This window comes from Scaptodrosophila lebanonensis, unplaced genomic scaffold (genome assembly GCF_003285725.1).
Source record: "Scaptodrosophila lebanonensis strain 11010-0011.00,11010-0021.00 unplaced genomic scaffold, SlebRS2 tig00000147-arrow-arrow-pilon, whole genome shotgun sequence".
Classification (NCBI taxonomy): Eukaryota; Metazoa; Arthropoda; class Insecta; order Diptera; family Drosophilidae; genus Scaptodrosophila; species Scaptodrosophila lebanonensis.
This window is the reverse complement of record NW_022060591.1, coordinates 1369152-1395166: the sequence shown is the minus strand read 5'-3', so window position 1 is coordinate 1395166 and position 26015 is coordinate 1369152.

The following is a 26015-nucleotide window of genomic DNA, read 5'->3' as shown; positions in this document are numbered from 1 at the left end:
AATTATAATATTTTTAAATTTTTTTTTTATTTTTCCTTTTTGGTGGTAAGTACAGGGTATTTAAGAGTTGAGCTTGCCCGACTTTAGCATTCTTATCTTGTTTCTTACTAGTACTGAAGGACTGCTCATTCTCCTTTTCCTGCTCCGCACCCTGTAGGCCGAAAACCTGGGCCCCGGCAATCCCGTCTACTACATCGTACATGTTAAGAATAGGTCCCCACAAAGTATATATATTCTTGATCAGCATGACGAGACGAGTCGATCCCGCCCTGTCTGTCTGTCCGTCTGTCCATATGAACACCTGGATCTCAGAGACTATAAAATGCGTTATGAGTGTACGCTGTGCAAGTTTGTTTTATTTTTTGATCCCCCCCCCCACTTCCCCCCTGTGGGGATTTTCCCGATATTCCATTCGTTTAATCGCCTATATCTCGGAGACTATAAGACCTAGGGACACCAAATTTTAGTCCAAGATGCCTTTTGTGAATACGCAGAAAATGTGTAATTTCCCTCCCTCCCCCCTCCCCACCACAAATCACGATTTACTCTAACTCCCGTATGCCAAGTTTCATCATGATAGACCGATTTTACAAGAAGTTATAGCCATAAATATATTTGCTGCCCCAGCGTTGCTCAAGCGCTGCCCGCGGCTGTTGTTGATGATGGTGCTTTGGTTGACTGCGAACATGCTTAGACAGACACGAATATACGAGCATAAACACACATACACTCACATAGACGCAATTGCTTTGTATATGTGCAATTATACACCCTTTACGTAAGTACGAATACCAAAAGAGGTAAAAATCGATCCAAAATTTTTTTTTTAATTCTCTTACTTTTTTTAATTTCTATAATTATTCTAAACATATGTACAGAGTATTTCAAAGTCGGGACACCCGACTTTAGCTTTTTTACTTGTTTACATCTGTGAATATGTGCACACAAATACATGCACATACATGTAATACATATAAACATGTGTATGTGTGATTCCGCCATTATGAAAATAAAACTAATTCTGTAGTCAAAAATATAGATTCTTACGATCCTTCCGATGTACCACTAGAAAAAAAAAACAAAAGCATCTGGAAACGGCACAATCACCTCAACAAGCTAAACTAACTGAGGCTAAAACTAGAAAGGAATGCTAAAGTCGAGCAGGCTCAACTCTTAAATAACCTGTACCTCCCACCAAAAAGGAAAAAATGAAAGAAAAATTGTGTAATTAATTTTAAAAGATTATAATTAAATAAATTATTTAATTAAATTAAATACAAATTTCTTCAGAATTGACCAATCATGATGAAACTAAATTTGAGTTCAAAATTCCAAAAATTCCACATCTAACTACTACTTTCTCGGACTTAGGAGAATCTTGATACCAAGTTTGGTTACTCTAGCTCTTATACTTTCTGAAATCCATGCGTTCATACAGACAGACGGACATGGCTATATCGACTCGTCCTGTCATCCTGATCAAGAATATATATACTTTATGGGGTCTGCCACGACTCCTTCTGCCTGTTACATACTTTCGCACAAAACTAGTATACCCTTTTACCCTTTGAGCAGACTTCAAATTCACTTAAAACGACTTTTCCGAATGCGCATCATATTGCCGAGAAATATCTTTTTGTACTTGGGAGTTCTATGCCAGCCGAAAGACTTCTTTCAGCGGTAAGATGTATTTACAGCGTAACCGCATATTGCCAGATCAGCTATCCAAATTAATATTCTGAAAAAAATTTTATATCGATGAATGGAATATTAACATATAATAAACCTTTGTAATTATTAAACTTTTCAAATAATGACATGTGTAAAAAGGTGCACACTATGCAGCGAGCGACCTATTCACGACCAGAGGTTGCCGACTATATTTTAGTTGCAGACCAGTGCTGCCATTTTAGCTTGTTTCCCGCTATATCTGGCTTTATTTTTAATGCCAGTGCGGGAAAAATTCAAAAATTGCGGGTTGCGGGAATTCTAACATTAAAAAAAATTATTTAGCCTTTTTCTAGCTTTACTTTATTTCTCACCATATATTTTGTCCCTTTACATTTGTCAACACTGAAAATCATGAATATAAGTAGCGATAAGCGTCTTTCGATAATAAACTCGATCAAAATCACCTTGATGCTCGATTATCAACTGTTTGTGTGCAAATTTGTCTTCATTGAATTAAGAAATGTCTAAATTGTACAAACAAAATGTTCGCGAGGTGTGGCTGCAGAGCGCCGAGTGTAAAGAGTGGCTCCGCAAAGATATTACGAATTTCACAAGGGCTTACTGCAGCTACTGCAAGTGCGGATTAACTGCAAAGCTTTGCGACCTGCGTGTCCACGCGGCAACCAAAAAACATAAGGGTGCACTAAGTGGCTTTGCACAAAAAACAAAAACCAAAAAAGCCACTGTGGCGAAATAAAGAATTCCACTTATGTTCCTTTTTATAAAATTATTTGTAACAGTTTTTAAAACAGGGAATTTTGTTGAACCATTTTTTCTAACAGCAGCCCCACATTCGCCTCTGTGGACGATTCATACGCCTCCTTCGCAATATTTTTTAATGTTGAGGTTTCGTCGTGCCCCAAATCTATCTGCAGCTTCTCGGTTGGGGTCTCTAGACTGCTGTAGTCAATAAAGATCATATCTGGATCATGCATCATGGATTTTGCGTTCCTTTTTTTTCGTGTCGTCTCACGTTCTGAAAAATATTTACTTTGTTACAGCTGTGTGCAATACTGTTTTATTTTTATAGCCTGTACCCAAAGGTATGGTGTGGTTTGCACCACAAGTAAAACACACGACCGCTCCATTTGCCAATCTGTTTAATACATATCATATACTCTATACTATATACTACTTGTATGTATATACTATATGCTCATACTTATACTACTACATCTCGGCCATCCTGACCGGTGAAGATCTCCCGATCTTTTGAATTCCTTCTTTTTTTTCTTTAGATATACTGCATACAGTATTTACAATATTTAACATTATTTTACAATTAATTACAATCATTAGCTCAATCAATTTGAAAAATTTCATTGAATGAATTTGTTTTCATTAAAACTATTGTTGCTTTTAGAAAAGTCTTTCCTGTTAGGACACTCGACTATTTTTGCCACGATCAATATAACACTCTTTGGTCGACTATAGGCCCTAAAGTAGTCTTTCAGATCAATTAAAACTTCTATTGTACATTCGCTTTAGACCTAATGTTGGGAAACCAGTAACTTTTGGAAATTACATTTGTCATTTTTTCTATTCCTATATGCGTCATCTCATCGTTGTACTTATATAGTAAATGATCTTCTATATCCTTAGGCACACAAAATACTATCGATTTGTCACTTCTCTTTCTATAAATCACACCATTGCGCATTTCATAGTGTTTATGCTCCATCGTTTGTAGCTCTTCTATCAATATATTTAGTGTTTCGTCGCGCTCTGTTGGGTAGTCAAAAATGTTTCCAGTAGTTGGCGCAAGAGGGCGCTGTACGGTACTAACTGCCTAACGTGTTGGTGATCTGCTTGTTTGGCGAACTGCTTGCTTTTTCAATGCTTCATTTTCTTTTCCTAGAAGGTCAATCTTTTTGTACAGAGCTGCAACGGTTGTTATGTTGTCAGCTTGGCCGTTGGCGTCTGTCGTAGAATTTTCGTGATCATTATTGTTTTTGTTGCTCTCGAACTGTACCTTCTGTGACACATACACACCAACGTCAGCGGCATCATCGTTATCTCTTTCGCACTCGTTTGGGTTTTCGCGCGAATCGTTTACTGTTGGCGACGATTCGGCGGCATTTCTTAGTTGTGCATTGGATATCATTTAAAGGCACCGCTTTTGGACGAACTTAAACGACTGGACGCAATTGCTTTGCGCTGAAGTCGCCATTTAATATGTCACTCTTGTCGTTTAAAATGTACTTTTATATGCATTAAGCAAATTCTCACACATTGGACTGAAAAATTTTAGGCCTTGTTGAGTATTATCCCACTTCTGAATTTGTGGTGCGGTTTGCACCACAAGTAAAACACACGTCCGCTCCGTTTGCCAATCTGTTTAATACTGTCCTTTGGTATTCACAATCATTCGATGTTAAATATCATTCGATATCACATATGCTTACGTATATACTCATACTTATACTACCACAAAGGGTACAAGGCTATACTAGTCTTGTGCGAATGTATGTAACACACAGAAGGAGGCGTGGCAGGCCCCACAAAGTATATATATTCTTGATCAGGGTGACAACACTAGTCGATATACCCCTCAACTCCCCCCACTTCCCCACAATTCGTGTTTTTTTTTTTCATAACTCCCGTAGTTCTTGGAATTTCGAAAATTAGGTAGCTACATCCCGTTAGTGATTATGTGTCTGTATGCCAAGTTTCATCATAATAGGTCAATTCTGAAGAAAGTTATAGCCATCAATAAAATCGCTGCCCATGCTCTACTTGTAGCGCTGCCGGCAGCTGCAGCTGTTTTTGTTGTTGCTGCTTGGGTTCAACTTTGTGCTGCATACCTACACGCATACATATAAGCACGCAGAGACACGATTCTTATGTAAATGTATGCTGTTGAAACTGTACATGAACATGTCTTCAATTTAATTAAATAATTTAATTAATATACTTTTTTTTAATTAATTAAAAAAATTGTTTTTAATTTTTTTCTTTTTGGTGGGAATTACAGGGTATTTAAGAGTTGAGCTTGGTAACTACATCCCGTTAGACAGACAGACACATAATCATGTCTGCTAAGTTTCATCATGATAGGTCAATTCTGAAGAAAGTTATAGCCATAACTAAAATCGCTACCCATGCTTTGCTTGTAGTGCTGCCGGCAGCGCTGCCTGCAGTTGTTTTTATAGCCTGTACCCAAAGGGTGAAAGGCTATACTAGTTTTGTGCGCATGTATGTAACACACAGAAGGAGGCGTGGCAGACCCCACAAAGTATATATATTCTTCATCAGGATGACAAGACGAGTCGATATAGCCATGTCCGTCTGTCCGTGTGTCTGTATGAGCGCAAGGATCTCAGTAAGTACAAGAGCTAGGATAACCAAAATTGGTATCAAGGCTCCTATAAGCCCTAGGCAGAACGAGTTTGTTTATTTTTTCTGATACACCCCCCACTCCCCCGCAATTCGTTTTTTTTCTTATAACTTCCGTAATTCTCGGAATTTAAAAATTTTGGTAGGTACATCCAGTTGGTACTAATGTGTCAGTATGCCAAATTTCATCATGATAGGTTAATTCTGAAGAAAGTTATAGTCATAAGTAAAATCGCTGCTCATGCGCTGCCTCTGTCGGCAGCCTTGCCGCAGCTGTTGTTGTTGCTGCTGCTTTGGTTCAACTTTGTGCTGCATACATACACGCATAGGTACGTGATGTAAATGTATGCTGTTTAAACTGAACATAAACATGTATTCTAATTTAATTTAATTAATTATTTTAATTAATTAATTCATTCATTTTTTTTATGTCTGCACCTCTCCAGCACGACCATTGGCTGTTCGCTCGCCGTGCCATCGGGCTCTCTGCCCCACGCCACAAACACTGGCCAGGGGACCCGCGGCTGTGCCACTCGCGACCCCCTATGCAGCCACTGCAGCTCCTGCAGGCATCGGGCGTACGCCAGGCGCGCCTCCACGTCCCGCAGGGCCCTTTCCACCCGCCGCGCCTGTTGCGCCCGTTGGCGTCGCTCTTGCGCTCGACGGCCCCCGCGGTGCCCACGGCGGCGACGTCGGTTGCCTGCCGGCGTCGGTGAGCTTGCTCGGGCGGGCGCCCGGATCTGGCAGTTCCGGCGGTCCCGATCGAATGCCACCTGCTTCTGGGTCCTGCGCCACTCTTCCAGGTCCACGTAGCCCCTGTCCGCGTCCATGTTTCGTCACTTTTGGATTTCTTTTCTTTTCTCAAAATTTGCGACGCGCCGGTTTCCACGTGTAATCTTGTTTTGTTAGCGCGGCCACCTCTCGCGGTTTGCCAGTGCTACCCATGCCTGGCGGTCTATCGTCGGTGTTACCACTCGCAGACTTATGCGATAGTGGCCGGTGCTGCCACTTATCGCATCCCCACGATAACACATTATCGACGGCCACCTGTCGCTCTGGCAACTCGACATCACCGCCCACATGTTTATGTTGTGCTTGGCTTCCGGTCCTGGGCTATTTTCCTGCGTTGTGCCCAACCTCCTTCTCGTCGTGTTTGTCCAGCCGCCCGCCCGGTCCTTGTCCATCCGCTGTGCCCCTGGCATATTTGGCGCTGTCTGGGTATCTCGGCTGGTGTGGTAATTTATGTCGCCTCATCAGGCCTGAAACGTAACAACAAGCTTTGTCTAATTATGTTTTTAGGCTTACATGGGCATCTTCTTCGGCCAGAACGGCCGCTTTGCCGCTCCCGCTGGGGGGGACGCCGGTTGTATTGCTGTTGCTGCTGTCGGTGTGGCCGCTAGGGCCCTGGTTGCTATAACTGCTGTCGTGGCTGTCGTGCGGCTGCTGCGACCGCGGCTGCTGTCGTCGTGCTCGTTGACATGGCCGATTTTGTTGCCCGGACTGCCACCGTGGCTGCTTTTGTTGACGCTGGGGAACGGCATCACACGCCATCACAGCCCGCGTCCTGGCACCGTGAACGCTGTATATCGCTGGCTCTCGCGCTCCATCGGAATCTGCCAGTACCCATTCCGCAAATCGATGCTACTTATGTATTTGGCCCGGCGCAGCTGCTCCAAAATGTGCTGGATCCGCGGAATTGGGTACGCATCTGGTTCTGAGCGTTCGTTCAGCTGTCGATAGTCGATGCACATCCTCCAGGCGCCTGTCTTCTTGCGCACCAACACGATGGGTGCGCTGTAGGCACTGTCGGAGCGCTCGATGCAGCCCTTTGCCAGCAATTCGTCGACTTCTTGATTGATCACTGCCTGCATGGCCGGATTCCGGGGGTAGTACCGCTGTTTGATGGGACGCTCGTCTTTTATCCGGATTGTGTGCACCGCCGCCGACGAGACTCCTGTGATGCTCTCAAAGCTTACCAGTTCCTCCTCGAGGAACCTGGCGGCCGTCTGGGTCTGCTGCTCCGTTAGGTGGGCGGCTATAGTGAGCCCCGCCTGTTCGCTTGTCACCAAGGCTGCATGTCGGGCTCTGCGATTTCGCCTCCGCCGTCTGCGTGGCCGTGGATCGTTCGTTCGTAGTTCTACAGTTTGGCCGCCCACAGTCACCGCCCCGTTGGCCATTTGGACGTAATCCAGTCCCAATGTGAGCTCATCTATGCATCCGGGGAGTGTGAGCAGCGGCAGTACTACGCGACTGTCACCCACCGTGACCGTCGCCTTCGTTTCTTCATGGACCGTCTTCTGTGTCCCGTCAGCCATGGACACAGTCACGCTCACGGACCGTACATTTTCTCCGTCTGGCGCCCGCAGGCGTTGCGCCAGCCTCGGACTCGCGAAGCTGCGTGTCGCTCCGGTGTCTACGACCGTCTCTACCAGTACACCATTACAGTCTACCGATAGCGCGGCCGCTACCCTGCGTGTCGTTGTTAATTGGAATTTGCCTGCGTGGGCTCGCCGGCTGTTGATGAGCCCCCCTGGCGTTTCCAGTCGCGCGTCGGCAGCATTCGTTCGCACGCACCCCCATCTTACCACAGTCCCAACAGTAGAGCTGTTGAGTGTTTGGGCACGCGTCCATACTGTGCCCTCCCATCCCGCAACGTCTGCAGATGGGTGGGCGACGATGCGTGTCCGCTGGGCCAACCGCCACTGGCTGTTGGATCGGCGTAGGGTGTGTGGCGTTCGTCTCATCTTTGCCGGCCGCCTGTGACCGTGCTAAGACTGCTTGGTACACGCCCTGTGCCGCCTGTACGTACCCATCGAGTGAGCTCACTTCTTCGCCTGCCAGACGGAGATTGGCGCGTATTTCTGGTAGCCCGTTGGCGTGGACAAGTCTCAGCTGCTCCTCTGCAGCCATATCCGCGCCACGCATCAGTCGTTGCATCGCTCGGACATACTCGATAGGGCCCTCTGATACGCCCTGGACCCGGCTGTATGCTTCCCGCCGGCGCTCTTCTATGTGGGGACCCGCTGGATACTCCTTTAGTAGGTCTTGGCGGAACTCGACCCACCGTTGTGCCAAATTGCGCCTTGACCACTCCCACTCCTTCGCCTCGCCAACCAGGACTTCCGGTAACACGGTCACCAACTCATCTAATCGAACGTTGCTCATCTCTGCCTTATCTTCCAGATCCCGGAGGAACGTTCTTGGGTCCCCGCTGCCGTCAAATCGGACGCCCCACTGGGCTACCTGTGTCTGCAGCGCGGCTCGTCTGTCTCGTTCGGCTGATGTTGGCGCCTGTGGTTCTGCCACCGCCTGCGCGCTCGCGAGCGTCGACGCTGGAGTCGGTGCTGTTGGGTCATCTTCGTCAGGCGCATTACCAGCAGGCGCAGCAGACGCGGTGGAAGCGCAGACCTGGCTCGACAGTTTCTAGAAACCATCCTCCATAGCCTGGGCCAACCGGTGGGTGTACTGTGCCAACGCAACTGTTACCGAATCGGCAATCGCTTGTGCCAGGTCTGCCGTTGAGAGCACTGGAGCCACTGTTGGCGTCGCTGAGGCTGCCGTGGGCTCGGTTGTGGTAGCTCCCGGCGACGCTCCCCGCGGTACGCGACGACATGTTTTCGTAATATGCCGCTAGTTCTTCCAGGCGGGGTCGGTACTCCTCGTTGGCCGACTTCACGAACGTGGACAGCCGCGCCCGCAACGCCTCCACGTTGCCGGTCTCCTCGATTTCGAACTCGCGCAGCACCGCGCTGAACTCTTCCTTCCGCAGCACACGTATCCAGCTCGTTCGTAGCATCGTAGGTCCACGCTCTCTCCCCTACTTGGTCGGATCTAACCTCAAACTTCTTTGGGGTCCCTGCTCGGGCGCCACTTGTAACGTTATTACTCTGCCGCGGGTATGCTCGCCGGCCAGAGTCTGCTGAAATAAATTAGGCACCCCAAAGTGCCGAGGTGTCCACCAAAAATGTGCAAAATAAAGAGGGCGGTATGCCAAGAATCTTCACCACGTGTCTTTTCGTAAAGTTTCTTTAATACAAATCATAAGAGCGCTTCAGTGCGCGTTGGGCAGAAGCCAAAAGAAGACTAAAAAACTAGAACCGAACTATTATTTACAACTACTTTTTAGCTTATAGTTACTCAGCATCGTAATGACGCGCGGCTGCCCGCTACGCAACGCGTCATTACAACATCTGTGAATATGTGCACACATATACATGTACATACATGTAATACATATAAACATGTGTATGTGTGATTCCGCCATTATGAAAATAAAACTAATTCTGTAGTCAAAAATATAGATTCTTACGATCCTTCCGATGTACCACTAGAAAAAAAAAACAAAAGCATCTGGAAACGGCACAATCACCTCAACAAGCAAAACTAATGGAGGCTAAAACTAGAAAGGAATGCTAAAGTCGAGCAGGCTCAACTCTTAAATAACCTGTACCTCCCACCAAAAAGGAAAAAATGAAAGAGAAATTGTGTAATTAATTTTAAAAGATTATAATTAAATAAATTATTTAATTAAATTAAATACAAATTTCTTCAGAATTGACCAATCATGATGAAACTAAATTTGAGTTCAAAATTCCAAAAATTCCACATCTAACTACTACTATGTCTTGCGTCAGAACCGCGCCCAGCCCACTCGCTGGCGTCCGTCTGTAGGCAGAAACGTCGAGAGAAATCGAGGCACGCCAACACCGGAGCTTCCATCAGCTGCTTCTGGATACACTGGAATGCCTCCTGCTGCTGCTTTCCCCAACTCCACTTGTGACCCTTCTTCAACAGTTCGGTAAGGGGCCCAACCGTTGTGGCGAAATTTGGTACGAAGCGTCGATACCACGAGGCCATTCCAATGTACTGCCGCAATTGTTTCAGATTTGATGGCGGCTTCAGCTCGAGGATGGCTGCTACCTTCTCCGGATCTGTTTGGATGCCCGCCTCCGTCACTAGATGCCCCAGGTACCTAATGGATTTACGAAAGAATTCGCACTTATCTCGATTTATTCGCAGATTGGCCGCTCGCAGTCGCCGGAACACCTCGCGCAAGTTGCTCAAGTGCTCCTCGAACGTCCTGCCGACCGCCACTATGTCGTCGAGGTATGCAAACGCGTGCGGTGCCATGTCCGGGCCGATGACGCTGTCCAACGCCCTGTGGAATGTCGCGGGCGCAGAATGCAGGCCGAACGGCATCACACGCCATCACAGCCCGCGTCCTGGCACCGTGAACGCTGTATATCGCTGGCTCTCGCGCTCCATCGGAATCTGCCAGTACCCATTCCGCAAATCGATGCTACTTATGTATTTGGCCTGGCGCAGCTGCTCCAAAATGTGCTGGATCCGCGGAATTGGGTACGCATCTGGTTCTGAGCGTTCGTTCAGCTGTCGATAGTCGATGCACATCCTCCAGGCGCCTGTCTTCTTGCGCACCAACACGATGGGTGCGCTGTAGGCACTGTCGGAGCGCTCGATGCAGCCCTTTGCCAGCAATTCGTCGACTTCTTGATTGATCACTGCCTGCATGGCCGGATTCCGGGGGTAGTACCGCTGTTTGATGGGACGCTCGTCTTTTATCCGGATTGTGTGCACCGCCGCCGACGAGACTCCTGTGATGCTCTCAAAGCTTACCAGTTCCTCCTCGAGGAACCTGGCGGCCGTCTGGGTCTGCTGCTCCGTTAGGTGGGCGGCTATAGTGAGCCCCGCCTGTTCGCTTGTCACCAAGGCTGCATGTCGGGCTCTGCGATTTCGCCTCCGCCGTCTGCGTGGCCGTGGATCGTTCGTTCGTAGTTCTACAGTTTGGCCGCCCACAGTCACCGCCCCGTTGGCCATTTGGACGTAATCCAGTCCCAATGTGAGCTCATCTATGCATCCGGGGAGTGTGAGCAGCGGCAGTACTACGCGACTGTCACCCACCGTGACCGTCGCCTTCGTTTCTTCATGGACCGTCTTCTGTGTCCCGTCAGCCATGGACACAGTCACGCTCACGGACCGTACATTTTCTCCGTCTGGCGCCCGCAGGCGTTGCGCCAGCCTCGGACTCGCGAAGCTGCGTGTCGCTCCGGTGTCTACGACCGTCTCTACCAGTACACCATTACAGTCTACCGATAGCGCGGCCGCTACCCTGCGTGTCGTTGTTAATTGGAATTTGCCTGCGTGGGCTCGCCGGCTGTTGATGAGCCCCCCTGGCGTTTCCAGTCGCGCGTCGGCAGCATTCGTTCGCACGCACCCCCATCTTACCACAGTCCCAACAGTAGAGCTGTTGAGTGTTTGGGCACGCGTCCATACTGTGCCCTCCCATCCCGCAACGTCTGCAGATGGGTGGGCGACGATGCGTGTCCGCTGGGCCAACCGCCACTGGCTGTTGGATCGGCGTAGGGTGTGTGGCGTTCGTCTCATCTTTGCCGGCCGCCTGTGACCGTGCTAAGACTGCTTGGTACACGCCCTGTGCCGCCTGTACGTACCCATCGAGTGAGCTCACTTCTTCGCCTGCCAGACGGAGATTGGCGCGTATTTCTGGTAGCCCGTTGGCGTGGACAAGTCTCAGCTGCTCCTCTGCAGTCATATCCGCGCCACGCATCAGTCGTTGCATCGCTCGGACATACTCGATAGGGCCCTCTGATACGCCCTGGACCCGGCTGTATGCTTCCCGCCGGCGCTCTTCTATGTGGGGACCCGCTGGATACTCCTTTAGTAGGTCTTGGCGGAACTCGACCCACCGTTGTGCCAAATTGCGCCTTGACCACTCCCACTCCTTCGCCTCGCCAACCAGGACTTCCGGTAACACGGTCACCAACTCATCTAATCGAACGTTGCTCATCTCTGCCTTATCTTCCAGATCCCGGAGGAACGTTCTTGGGTCCCCGCTGCCGTCAAATCGGACGCCCCACTGGGCTACCTGTGTCTGCAGCGCGGCTCGTCTGTCTCGTTCGGCTGATGTTGGCGCCTGTGGTTCTGCCACCGCCTGCGCGCTCGCGAGCGTCGACGCTGGAGTCGGTGCTGTTGGGTCATCTTCGTCAGGCGCATTACCAGCAGGCGCAGCAGACGCGGTGGAAGCGCAGACCTGGCTCGACAGTTTCTAGAAACCATCCTCCATAGCCTGGGCCAACCGGTGGGTGTACTGTGCCAACGCAACTGTTACCGAATCGGCAATCGCTTGTGCCAGGTCTGCCGTTGAGAGCACTGGAGCCACTGTTGGCGTCGCTGAGGCTGCCGTGGGCTCGGTTGTGGTAGCTCCCGGCGACGCTCCCCGCGGTACGCGACGACATGTTTTCGTAATATGCCGCTAGTTCTTCCAGGCGGGGTCGGTACTCCTCGTTGGCCGACTTCACGAACGTGGACAGCCGCGCCCGCAACGCCTCCACGTTGCCGGTCTCCTCGATTTCGAACTCGCGCAGCACCGCGCTGAACTCTTCCTTCCGCAGCACACGTATCCAGCTCGTTCGTAGCATCGTAGGTCCACGCTCTCTCCCCTACTTGGTCGGATCTAACCTCAAACTTCTTTGGGGTCCCTGCTCGGGCGCCACTTGTAACGTTATTACTCTGCCGCGGGTATGCTCGCCGGCCAGAGTCTGCTGAAATAAATTAGGCACCCCAAAGTGCCGAGGTGTCCACCAAAAATGTGCAAAATAAAGAGGGCGGTATGCCAAGAATCTTCACCACGTGTCTTTTCGTAAAGTTTCTTTAATACAAATCATAAGAGCGCTTCAGTGCGCGTTGGGCAGAAGCCAAAAGAAGACTAAAAAACTAGAACCGAACTATTATTTACAACTACTTTTTAGCTTATAGTTACTCAGCATCGTAATGACGCGCGGCTGCCCGCTACGCAACGCGTCATTACAACATCTGTGAATATGTGCACACATATACATGTACATACATGTAATACATATAAACATGTGTATGTGTGATTCCGCCATTATGAAAATAAAACTAATTCTGTAGTCAAAAATATAGATTCTTACGATTCTTCCGATGTACCACTAGAAAAAAAAAACAAAAGCATCTGGAAACGGCACAATCACCTCAACAAGCAAAACTAATGGAGGCTAAAACTAGAAAGGAATGCTAAAGTCGAGCAGGCTCAACTCTTAAATAACCTGTACCTCCCACCAAAAAGGAAAAAATGAAAGAGAAATTGTGTAATTAATTTTAAAAGATTATAATTAAATAAATTATTTAATTAAATTAAATACAAATTTCTTCAGAATTGACCAATCATGATGAAACTAAATTTGAGTTCAAAATTCCAAAAATTCCACATCTAACTACTACTATGTCTTGCGTCAGAACCGCGCCCAGCCCACTCGCTGGCGTCCGTCTGTAGGCAGAAACGTCGAGAGAAATCGAGGCACGCCAACACCGGAGCTTCCATCAGCTGCTTCTGGATACACTGGAATGCCTCCTGCTGCTGCTTTCCCCAACTCCACTTGTGACCCTTCTTCAACAGTTCGGTAAGGGGCCCAACCGTTGTGGCGAAATTTGGTACGAAGCGTCGATACCACGAGGCCATTCCAATGTACTGCCGCAATTGTTTCAGATTTGATGGCGGCTTCAGCTCGAGGATGGCTGCTACCTTCTCCGGATCTGTTTGGATGCCCGCCTCCGTCACTAGATGCCCCAGGTACCTAATGGATTTACGAAAGAATTCGCACTTATCTCGATTTATTCGCAGATTGGCCGCTCGCAGTCGCCGGAACACCTCGCGCAAGTTGCTCAAGTGCTCCTCGAACGTCCTGCCGACCGCCACTATGTCGTCGAGGTATGCAAACGCGTGCGGTGCCATGTCCGGGCCGATGACGCTGTCCAACGCCCTCTGGAATGTCGCGGGCGCAGAATGCAGGCCGAACGGCATCACACGCCATCACAGCCCGCGTCCTGGCACCGTGAACGCTGTATATCGCTGGCTCTCGCGCTCCATCGGAATCTGCCAGTACCCATTCCGCAAATCGATGCTACTTATGTATTTGGCCTGGCGCAGCTGCTCCAAAATGTGCTGGATCCGCGGAATTGGGTACGCATCTGGTTCTGAGCGTTCGTTCAGCTGTCGATAGTCGATGCACATCCTCCAGGCGCCTGTCTTCTTGCGCACCAACACGATGGGTGCGCTGTAGGCACTGTCGGAGCGCTCGATGCAGCCCTTTGCCAGCAATTCGTCGACTTCTTGATTGATCACTGCCTGCATGGCCGGATTCCGGGGGTAGTACCGCTGTTTGATGGGACGCTCGTCTTTTATCCGGATTGTGTGCACCGCCGCCGACGAGACTCCTGTGATGCTCTCAAAGCTTACCAGTTCCTCCTCGAGGAACCTGGCGGCCGTCTGGGTCTGCTGCTCCGTTAGGTGGGCGGCTATAGTGAGCCCCGCCTGTTCGCTTGTCACCAAGGCTGCATGTCGGGCTCTGCGATTTCGCCTCCGCCGTCTGCGTGGCCGTGGATCGTTCGTTCGTAGTTCTACAGTTTGGCCGCCCACAGTCACCGCCCCGTTGGCCATTTGGACGTAATCCAGTCCCAATGTGAGCTCATCTATGCATCCGGGGAGTGTGAGCAGCGGCAGTACTACGCGACTGTCACCCACCGTGACCGTCGCCTTCGTTTCTTCATGGACCGTCTTCTGTGTCCCGTCAGCCATGGACACAGTCACGCTCACGGACCGTACATTTTCTCCGTCTGGCGCCCGCAGGCGTTGCGCCAGCCTCGGACTCGCGAAGCTGCGTGTCGCTCCGGTGTCTACGACCGTCTCTACCAGTACACCATTACAGTCTACCGATAGCGCGGCCGCTACCCTGCGTGTCGTTGTTAATTGGAATTTGCCTGCGTGGGCTCGCCGGCTGTTGATGAGCCCCCCTGGCGTTTCCAGTCGCGCGTCGGCAGCATTCGTTCGCACGCACCCCCATCTTACCACAGTCCCAACAGTAGAGCTGTTGAGTGTTTGGGCACGCGTCCATACTGTGCCCTCCCATCCCGCAACGTCTGCAGATGGGTGGGCGACGATGCGTGTCCGCTGGGCCAACCGCCACTGGCTGTTGGATCGGCGTAGGGTGTGTGGCGTTCGTCTCATCTTTGCCGGCCGCCTGTGACCGTGCTAAGACTGCTTGGTACACGCCCTGTGCCGCCTGTACGTACCCATCGAGTGAGCTCACTTCTTCGCCTGCCAGACGGAGATTGGCGCGTATTTCTGGTAGCCCGTTGGCGTGGACAAGTCTCAGCTGCTCCTCTGCAGTCATATCCGCGCCACGCATCAGTCGTTGCATCGCTCGGACATACTCGATAGGGCCCTCTGATACGCCCTGGACCCGGCTGTATGCTTCCCGCCGGCGCTCTTCTATGTGGGGACCCGCTGGATACTCCTTTAGTAGGTCTTGGCGGAACTCGACCCACCGTTGTGCCAAATTGCGCCTTGACCACTCCCACTCCTTCGCCTCGCCAACCAGGACTTCCGGTAACACGGTCACCAACTCATCTAATCGAACGTTGCTCATCTCTGCCTTATCTTCCAGATCCCGGAGGAACGTTCTTGGGTCCCCGCTGCCGTCAAATCGGACGCCCCACTGGGCTACCTGTGTCTGCAGCGCGGCTCGTCTGTCTCGTTCGGCTGATGTTGGCGCCTGTGGTTCTGCCACCGCCTGCGCGCTCGCGAGCGTCGACGCTGGAGTCGGTGCTGTTGGGTCATCTTCGTCAGGCGCATTACCAGCAGGCGCAGCAGACGCGGTGGAAGCGCAGACCTGGCTCGACAGTTTCTAGAAACCATCCTCCATAGCCTGGGCCAACCGGTGGGTGTACTGTGCCAACGCAACTGTTACCGAATCGGCAATCGCTTGTGCCAGGTCTGCCGTTGAGAGCACTGGAGCCACTGTTGGCGTCGCTGAGGCTGCCGTGGGCTCGGTTGTGGTAGCTCCCGGCGACGCTCCCCGCGGTACGCGACGACATGTTTTCGTAATATGCCGCTAGTTCTTCCAGGCGGGGTCGGTACTCCTCGTTGGCCGACTTCACGAACGTGGACAGCCGCGCCCGCAACGCCTCCACGTTGCCGGTCTCCTCGATTTCGAACTCGCGCAGCACCGCGCTGAACTCTTCCTTCCGCAGCACACGTATCCAGCTCGTTCGTAGCATCGTAGGTCCACGCTCTCTCCCCTACTTGGTCGGATCTAACCTCAAACTTCTTTGGGGTCCCTGCTCGGGCGCCACTTGTAACGTTATTACTCTGCCGCGGGTATGCTCGCCGGCAAGAGTCTGCTGAAATAAATTAGGCACCCCAAAGTGCCGAGGTGTCCACCAAAAATGTGCAAAATAAAGAGGGCGGTATGCCAAGAATCTTCACCACGTGTCTTTTCGTAAAGTTTCTTTAATACAAATCATAAGAGCGCTTCAGTGCGCGTTGGGCAGAAGCCAAAAGAAGACTAAAAAACTAGAACCGAACTATTATTTACAACTACTTTTTAGCTTATAGTTACTCAGCATCGTAATGACGCGCGGCTGCCCGCTACGCAACGCGTCATTACAACATCTGTGAATATGTGCACACATATACATGTACATACATGTAATACATATAAACATGTGTATGTGTGATTCCGCCATTATGAAAATAAAACTAATTCTGTAGTCAAAAATATAGATTCTTACGATCCTTCCGATGTACCACTAGAAAAAAAAAACAAAAGCATCTGGAAACGGCACAATCACCTCAACAAGCTAAACTAACTGAGGCTAAAACTAGAAAGGAATGCTAAAGTCGAGCAGGCTCAACTCTTAAATAACCTGTACCTCCCACCAAAAAGGAAAAAATGAAAGAAAAATTGTGTAATTAATTTTAAAAGATTATAATTAAATAAATTATTTAATTAAATTAAATACAAATTTCTTCAGAATTGACCAATCATGATGAAACTAAATTTGAGTTCAAAATTCCAAAAATTCCACATCTAACTACTACTTTCTCGGACTTAGGAGAATCTTGATACCAAGTTTGGTTACTCTAGCTCTTATACTTTCTGAAATCCATGCGTTCATACAGACAGACGGACATGGCTATATCGACTCGTCCTGTCATCCTGATCAAGAATATATATACTTTATGGGGTCTGCCACGACTCCTTCTGCCTGTTACATACTTTCGCACAAAACTAGTATACCCTTTTACCCTTTGAGCAGACTTCAAATTCACTTAAAACGACTTTTCCGAATGCGCATCATATTGCCGAGAAATATCTTTTTGTACTTGGGAGTTCTATGCCAGCCGAAAGACTTCTTTCAGCGGTAAGATGTATTTACAGCGTAACCGCATATTGCCAGATCAGCTATCCAAATTAATATTCTGAAAAAAATTTTATATCGATGAATGGAATATTAACATATAATAAACCTTTGTAATTATTAAACTTTTCAAATAATGACATGTGTAAAAAGGTGCACACTATGCAGCGAGCGACCTATTCACGACCAGAGGTTGCCGACTATATTTTAGTTGCAGACCAGTGCTGCCATTTTAGCTTGTTTCCCGCTAGATCTGGCTTTATTTTTAATGCCAGTGCGGGAAAAATTCAAAAATTGCGGGTTGCGGGAATTCTAACTTTAAAAAAAATTATTTAGCCTTTTTCTAGCTTTACTTTATTTCTCACCATATATTTTGTCCCTTTACATTTGTCAACACTGAAAATCATGAATATAAGTAGCGATAAGCGTCTTTCGATAATAAACTCGATCAAAATCACCTTGATGCTCGATTATCAACTGTTTGTGTGCAAATTTGTCTTCATTGAATTAAGAAATGTCTAAATTGTACAAACAAAATGTTCGCGAGGTGTGGCTGCAGAGCGCCGAGTGTAAAGAGTGGCTCCGCAAAGATATTACGAATTTCACAAGGGCTTACTGCAGCTACTGCAAGTGCGGATTAACTGCAAAGCTTTGCGACCTGCGTGTCCACGCGGCAACCAAAAAACATAAGGGTGCACTAAGTGGCTTTGCACAAAAAACAAAAACCAAAAAAGCCACTGTGGCGAAATAAAGAATTCCACTTATGTTCCTTTTTATAAAATTATTTGTAACAGTTTTTAAAACAGGGAATTTTGTTGAACCATTTTTTCTAACAGCAGCCCCACATTCGCCTCTGTGGACGATTCATACGCCTCCTTCGCAATATTTTTTAATGTTGAGGTTTCGTCGTGCCCCAAATCTATCTGCAGCTTCTCGGTTGGGGTCTCTAGACTGCTGTAGTCAATAAAGATCATATCTGGATCATGCATCATGGATTTTGCGTTCCTTTTTTTTCGTGTCGTCTCACGTTCTGAAAAATATTTACTTTGTTACAGCTGTGTGCAATACTGTTTTATTTTTATAGCCTGTACCCAAAGGTATGGTGTGGTTTGCACCACAAGTAAAACACACGACCGCTCCATTTGCCAATCTGTTTAATACATATCATATACTCTATACTATATACTACTTGTATGTATATACTATATGCTCATACTTATACTACTACATCTCGGCCATCCTGACCGGTGAAGATCTCCCGATCTTTTGAATTCCTTCTTTTTTTTCTTTAGATATACTGCATACAGTATTTACAATATTTAACATTATTTTACAATTAATTACAATCATTAGCTCAATCAATTTGAAAAATTTCATTGAATGAATTTGTTTTCATTAAAACTATTGTTGCTTTTAGAAAAGTCTTTCCTGTTAGGACACTCGACTATTTTTGCCACGATCAATATAACACTTTTTGGTCGACTATAGGCCCTAAAGTAGTCTTTCAGATCAATTAAAACTTCTATTGTACATTCGCTTTAGACCTAATGTTGGGAAACCAGTAACTTTTGGAAATTACATTTGTCATTTTTTCTATTCCTATATGCGTCATCTCATCGTTGTACTTATATAGTAAATGATCTTCTATATCCTTAGGCACACAAAATACTATCGATTTGTCACTTCTCTTTCTATAAATCACACCATTGCGCATTTCATAGTGTTTATGCTCCATCGTTTGTAGCTCTTCTATCAATATATTTAGTGTTTCGTCGCGCTCTGTTGGGTAGTCAAAAATGTTTCCAGTAGTTGGCGCAAGAGGGCGCTGTACGGTACTAACTGCCTAACGTGTTGGTGATCTGCTTGTTTGGCGAACTGCTTGCTTTTTCAATGCTTCATTTTCTTTTCCTAGAAGGTCAATCTTTTTGTACAGAGCTGCAACGGTTGTTATGTTGTCAGCTTGGCCGTTGGCGTCTGTCGTAGAATTTTCGTGATCATTATTGTTTTTGTTGCTCTCGAACTGTACCTTCTGTGACACATACACACCAACGTCAGCGGCATCATCGTTATCTCTTTCGCACTCGTTTGGGTTTTCGCGCGAATCGTTTACTGTTGGCGACGATTCGGCGGCATTTCTTAGTTGTGCATTGGATATCATTTAAAGGCACCGCTTTTGGACGAACTTAAACGACTGGACGCAATTGCTTTGCGCTGAAGTCGCCATTTAATATGTCACTCTTGTCGTTTAAAATGTACTTTTATATGCATTAAGCAAATTCTCACACATTGGACTGAAAAATTTTAGGCCTTGTTGAGTATTATCCCACTTCTGAATTTGTGGTGCGGTTTGCACCACAAGTAAAACACACGTCCGCTCCGTTTGCCAATCTGTTTAATACTGTCCTTTGGTATTCACAATCATTCGATGTTAAATATCATTCGATATCACATATGCTTACGTATATACTCATACTTATACTACCACAAAGGGTACAAGGCTATACTAGTCTTGTGCGAATGTATGTAACACACAGAAGGAGGCGTGGCAGACCCCACAAAGTATATATATTCTTGATCAGGGTGACAACACTAGTCGATATACCCCCCAACTCCCCCCACTTCCCCACAATTCGTGTTTTTTTTTTCATAACTCCCGTAGTTCTTGGAATTTCGAAAATTAGGTAGCTACATCCCGTTAGTGATTATGTGTCTGTATGCCAAGTTTCATCATAATAGGTCAATTCTGAAGAAAGTTATAGCCATCAATAAAATCGCTGCCCATGCTCTACTTGTAGCGCTGCCGGCAGCTGCAGCTGTTTTTGTTGTTGCTGCTTGGGTTCAACTTTGTGCTGCATACCTACACGCATACATATAAGCACGCAGAGACACGATTCTTATGTAAATGTATGCTGTTGAAACTGTACATGAACATGTCTTCAATTTAATTAAATAATTTAATTAATATACTTTTTTTTAATTAATTAAAAAAATTGTTTTTAATTTTTTTCTTTTTGGTGGGAATTACAGGGTATTTAAGAGTTGAGCTTGGTAACTACATCCCGTTAGACAGACAGACACATAATCATGTCTGCTAAGTTTCATCATGATAGGTCAATTCTGAAGAAAGTTATAGCCATAACTAAAATCGCTACCCATGCTTTGCTTGTAGCGCTGCCGGCAGCGCTGCCTGCAGTTGTTTTTATAGCCTGTACCCAAAGGGTGAAAGGCTATACTAGTTTTGTGCGCATGTATGTAACACACAGAAGGAGGCGTGGCAGACCCCACAAAGTATATATATTCTTGATCAGGATGACAAGACGAGTCGATATAGCCATGTCCGTCTGTCCGTCTGTCTGTATGAGCGCAAGGATCTCAGTAAGTACAAGAGCTAGGATAACCAAAATTGGTATCAAAGTTCCTATAAGCCCTAGGCAGAACGAGTTTGTTTATTTTTTCTGATACACCCCCCCACTCCCCTGCAATTCGTTTTTTTTCTTATAACTTCCGTAATTCTCGGAATTTTAAAATCAATTTTGGTAGGTACATCCAGTTAGTACTAATGTGTCCGTGTGCCAAATTTCATCATGATAGGTCAGTTCTGAAGAAAGTTATAGCCATCAATAAAATCGCTGCTCATGCGCTGCCTGCAGCTCTGTCGGCAGCGCTGCCCGCAGCTGTTGTTGTTGTTGCTGCTTTTGTTCAACTTTGTGCTGCATACATACACGCATACATATAAGCACGCAGAGACACGATTTTTTTCTTTTTGGTGGGAATTACAGGGTATTTAAGAGTTGAGCTTGCTCGACTTTAGCATTCTTTTCTTATTTCTTACTAGTACTGAAGGACTGCTCGATCTCCTTTTCCTCCTCCGCACCCTGTAGGCCGAAAACCTGGGCCCCGTCTACTACATCGTACATGTTTAGAATAACGGCAATCGCATCTTAACCGTGTTACATCAAAACCGTGTAAAAACAGAATTAGGTGTATATTATTGATCAGTATGACAAGACGAGTCGATATAGGCATGTCCGTATGTCCGTATGTCCGTCCGTCCATTTGTATGAACGAAAGTAGTGATGTAAATATGCATCGATACATCGATGTATCGATTTTTACGTTAGCGATTTTCTATTTTAACTCGATGTTTTTAGATTCGATGTTCCGATCGATTTTTATAAAAACATCGATTTACGGATATTGTAAAGCAGAGAAGTCCCGGGAAATACACAAAGATTTTAAAGAGTGAAACCGCGTATGCACATATATAAAAAAGTGCTAGTAAGTTGTAATTCCCATTTTTATCGAAAATTACGATTTTAACAAAAAACAATGTATACAACCAAATTTATGCAGATTGTACATTGCTAAAAGTAACGGGAACTAACATGTTCCTATGTTAAATGTACGTACGTATAAATATTCTAGATCAGCATGACGAGACGAGTCGATCTAGCCCTGTCTGTCCGTCTGTCAGTCTGTCCGTAGAGACACCAAACTTTGCACAAAGATGCGTTATGAGTGTACGCTGTACAAGTTTGTTTTATTTTTTTGAATTCACATAATAAATATAAAATGAATAAACATACATACACTCACATAGACGCAATTTCTTTGTATATGTGCAATTATACACCCTTTACGTAAGTACGAATACCAAAAGAGGTAAAAATCGATCCAAAATTTTTTTTAAATTCTCTTACTTTTTTTAATTTCTATAATTATTCTAAACATCTGTGAATATGTGCACACACGTAATACATATAAACATGTGTATGTGTGATTCCGCCATTATGAAAATAAAACTAATTCTGTAGTCAACAAGTAAAAAAGCTAAAGTCGGGTGTCCCGACTTTGAAATACTCTGTACATATGTTTACAATAATTATAGAAAATAACAAAAATTAAGAAAATAAAAAAAAATTCAATGATTGATTTTACCTTTCTCGGTATTCGAACTCATGTAAAGGGTGTATAATTGCACATTTACATAGCAATTGCGTCTGTGTGAGTGTATGTATGCCTATGCGCATCAATTCGTGTCTGTGTAAGCATTTTCGAAGTCAACCAAACAGCAACATCAACAGCCGCGGGCAGCGCTTGAGCACAATCACCTCAACAAGCAAAACTAACTGAGGCTAAAACTAGAAAGGAATACTAAAGTCGAGCAGGCTCAACTCTTAAATAACCTGTACCTCCCACCAAAAAGGAAAAAATGAAAGAAAAATTGTGTAATTTATTTTAAAAGATTATAATTAAATAAATTATTTAATTAAATTAAATACAAATTTCTTCAGAATTGACCAATCATGATGAAACCAAATTTGAGTTCAAAATTCCAAAAATTCCACATCAAACTAGTACTTTCTCGGACTTAGGAGAATCTGGATACAAAGTTTGGTTATTCTAGCTCTTATACTTTCTGAAATCCATGCGTTCATACAGACAGACGGACATGGCTATATCGACTCGTCCTGTCATCCTGATCAAGAATATATATATACTTTATAGGGTCTGCCACGCCTCCTTCTGCCTGTTACATACTTTCGCACAAAACTAGTATACCCTTTTACCCTTTGAGCAGACTTCAAATTCACTTAAAGCGACTTTTCCGAATGCGCACCATATTGCCGAGAAATATCTTTATACCCTGTACCCAAAGGGTACAAGGGTATATTAGTTTTGTGCGAGTGCACATGGAACACACAGAAGGAGGCTTGATAGACCTCACAAAGTATATATATTCTTGATCAGCATGACAAGCCGAGTCGATATAGCCATGTCGATATAGCCAGAGTGGCTCCGCAAAAAAGCCACTGTGGCGAAATAAGGAATTCCACTTATGTTCCTTTTTATAAAAAAATGTTTCCAGTAGTTGGTGCAAGAGGGCGCTGTACGGTACTAACTGCCTAACGTGTTGGTGATCTGCTTGTTTGGCGAACTGCTTGCTTTTTCAATGCTTCATTTTCTTTTCCTAGAAGGTCAATCTTTTTGTACAGAGCTGCAACGGTTGTTATTTATTTATTTCATCGACAAACAATGCAGTCGATGTAAAAGAAAACAAAAAATCAATACAAAAGAAAACTTAAACTAAAATAAAGCTACAGGAATAAAAAGCCTATAAAAATGACACAAATATCTAATAACGAATCCGACACGGTGGGGGAATTTTATTTGCCAAACGGCCAGCTATGCCCCGATTCACAGCAGAGGGTAGTCAGATAAGTTATTAGACCTAACAAAAAAAGGAATGGAGATGAAAAAATAGCAATAGATGATAAAAGAAAAAAAAAAACAAAAAAAAAATTAAATATTAAGAGATAAAATATAATTAAAAGCTAAAGGTGAAGAATTACTGACCCGTTGGGGGAAAATTTATTAGCCAGTCCGGCAAGCTATGTATTGAAGAACTAACTGGCAAAGACACCTGAATTGGATTAGTGCGTTTTTTCTGTTTGAACTCATGAACTATCATATGCGGTGGCCAAAATTTTGGGTCGCAAATAGTTTCAAAAGCTTCAAACTAATCTTAAAAGAAGCTATTTCTCGAGGCACGGAAAAATTAAATTTCGAAATGGAAACGCTAGCAGAAGATTTGCTAGCAATGTAAACAGCGATAGACTCACAGCTAGTATCAGCAGACAGCCTTGAAACAAATACTTGTTTCCGAGGCGCTACGACTGTAAGGGAAGGAGGGCATGCAGATGAGGTAGAAGCAGTATCGACCGTTACACCAGAGGGCAGTTCGCATTGATCCTTACGAACGCGAGAAACAGGCTCAGATGGTTTATGAGACGGCGCAGCTGCTTCACTGCGTGAGGGTGGGACAAAAATAGGGGTCGCTGAGACAGTTATCGGCGAGGGTAAAGGGGAAGTATCAAACAGAATACCTGGAGAGGTTGACGGAGACAGCATTGGAGAGCAGTCAATGTTTTGAAGAGTTAATGGGAGAGGAGCAGGCGATTGAGGCGACAATGAGGGCGCGACGGAAGGCACATTAAAAAATTGAGTCTCCAACCTCTTTTTAGTGGAGAATCAAATTTATACTTGCAGGGTCAATTCTGAAGAAAGTTATAGCCATCAATAAAATCGCTGCCCATGCTCTACTTGTAGCGCTGCCGGCAGCTACAGCTGTTTTTGTTGTTGCTGCTTGGGTTCAACTTTGTGCTGCATACATACACGCATACATATAAGCACGCAGAGACACGATTTTTTTCTTTTTGGTGGGAATTACAGGGTATTTAAGAGTTGAGCTTGCTCGACGTTAGCATTCTTTTCTTGTTTCCGTTAACTCCCATAGTTCTTGGAATTCCGAATTAAAATTTTGTAACTACATCCCGTTAGACAGACAGACACATAATGTTTCCTTGTTTCCTATAACTCCCATAGTTCTTGGAATTTCGAACTAAAATTTTGTAACTACATCCCGTTAGACAGACAGACACATAATCATGTCTGCTAAGTTTCATCATGATAGGTCAATTCTGAAGAAAGTTATAGCCATCAATAAAATCGCTGCCCATGCTCTACTTGTAGCGCTGCCGGCAGCTGCAGCTGTTTTTGTTGTTGCTGCTTGGGTTCAACTTTGTGCTGCATACATACACGCATACATATAAGCACGCAGAGACACGATTTTTTTCTTTTTGGTGGGAATTACAGGGTATTTAAGAGTTGAGCTTGCTCGACTTTAGCATTCTTTTCTTGTTTCCTATAACTCCCATAGTTCTTGGAATTCCGAATTAAAATTTTGTAACTACATCCCGTTATACAGACAGACACATAATCATGTCTGCTAAGTTTCATCATGATAGGTCAATTCTGAAGAAAGTTATAGCCATAACTAAAATCGCTGCCCATGCTCTGCTTGTAGCGCTGCCCGCAGCGCTGCTCGCACCTGTTATTGTTGCTGCTTGGGTTCAACTTTGTGCTGCATACACACACGCATATAAACATGCCGAGACACGATTCTGATGTAAATGTGTGCTGTTGAAACTGAACATGTATTTAATTTAATTAAATAATTTAATTATTATAATATTTTTAAATTTTTTTTTTTTTATTTTTTCCTTTTTGGTGGGAGGTACAGGGTATTTAAGAGTTGAGCTTGCTCGACTTTAGCATTCTTTTCTTATTTCTTACTAGTACTGAAGGACTGCTCGATCTCCTTTTCCTCCTCTATCTGTCTGTCCGTCTGTCCGTTTGTCAGTCTGTCAGTCAGAGACACCAAACTTTGCACAAAGATGCGTTATGAGTGTACGCTGTGCAAGTTTGTTTTATTTTTTTGAATTCACATAATAAATATAAAATGAATAAACATACATACACTCACATAGACGCAATTTCTTTGTATATGTGCAATTATACACCCTTTACGTAAGGACGAATACCAAAAGAGGTAAAAATCGATCCAAAATTTTTTTTTTAATTCTCTTACTTTTTTAATTTCTATAATTATTCTAAACATATGTACAGAGTATTTCAAAGTCGGGACACCCGACTTTAGCTTTTTTACTTGTTTACGTCTGTGAATATGTGCACACACGTAATACATATAAACATGTGTATGTGTGATTCCGCCATTATGAAAATAAAACTAATTCTGTAGTCAAAAATATAGATTCTTACGATCCTTCCGATGTACCACTAGAAAAAAAAAAACAAAAGCATCTGGAAACGGGACAATCACATCAACAAGC